Source organism: Sinocyclocheilus grahami, unplaced genomic scaffold (genome assembly GCF_001515645.1).
Source record: "Sinocyclocheilus grahami isolate Dianchi unplaced genomic scaffold, SAMN03320097.WGS_v1.1 scaffold295.1, whole genome shotgun sequence".
NCBI classification, from domain to species: domain Eukaryota; kingdom Metazoa; phylum Chordata; class Actinopteri; order Cypriniformes; family Cyprinidae; genus Sinocyclocheilus; species Sinocyclocheilus grahami.
The window spans coordinates 1,427,797-1,429,003 of record NW_015505474.1 but is presented as its reverse complement, the minus strand read 5'-3'; positions in this window follow the sequence as shown (position 1 = coordinate 1,429,003).

The following is a 1,207-nucleotide window of genomic DNA, read 5'->3' as shown; positions in this document are numbered from 1 at the left end:
GCCAGCTATAAGATATATCGTTCAATTATTGATGCTTTTGAAATCTAGGCCACTTTGAGAAGTATTGAGGTCCTTTTGACACCATAGTTAAGTTAATTTGGTTTCTGGACTTCACCTAAGTTCGACTGAAACTCTGGTTGCAGACTAATCTATTAATGACATTAAACTATACATAGTAAATCTTAGTAAACCCTTACTTACTATTTTGATCAACCAATGCTGAAGTTGCTATCACATTTAACATTTCTTGGTGAAATTTTGCAGGCACAATTTAGTTGTTTCAATAGGTATCCACACAATCAGGAATTTCACGTGAATGCAAAAGATTTTCACTTGCAGTTTTCGCAACGGGTTCAAATAGGTCACGTGAATTTGTTGTGTTCCCCAGTAGAAAGCTGCTTGGTTTGAAAGTGAATTCTGTGCTCCATACATCACTAGACTATTCACAATGGAACTTTGTTTTTTACTAATGTGACCACACTAGAGGTCGGCCGATATATCGGGCCGATATTTGTCATTTTTTAATATATCGGCATCGGCCGATATCCGTGTTTAGTAGCGCCGATTTAAAGTCAGGCACGTCCGCGGGCAGCCCCGTGTTATTGGTGCGGTGGAAAGTGCTGCTGCCGCATGTGAAGGACCCTAAGCCAAAACTTTTGGAAAATTCAACAAAAGTCCTGGGAGATACAGGCAAGGCTTAAATTCTGATATTTCAAAGTCCTATGGCCATATATTTACAATATATTACTAGTAAACTATGAAGTGTTGCTTCACTTAGCGAAAGAAAAAAACGAATAGCATAGAACCGTCGGGAACTGGCATAATGCTACAGCTGGTTAAAGGTTTGCTTACTTGCAGTTAACTTTAAGGACTGTTGTCAAAAACTATCAGCAGCTTGCTTGCTAACATATTAGCCCCAATGTTATAAGTTCTGTTTTATTTTTCCTGTATCGGAGTCGGAGAATTTCACTCTGTGCGTGGGGTGGAGAAGGTGGCAGCTCTCACAAACACTGCAGCGTGATCGAGGGCTACGTTACTCCATCCCGCTCACAGACAGCACCGTGCTCGGAGACACAGAGCTGTCCTGGAGCAGTCCAGAACGGTGAATGACATTTGTTCGGAAGCATGGTTTGATGCAGACAACAGCCGGGTTTCCATCCAACTTATTTGCATATTGCATTAATGAAAAAAAGCTGAAGAATATGCG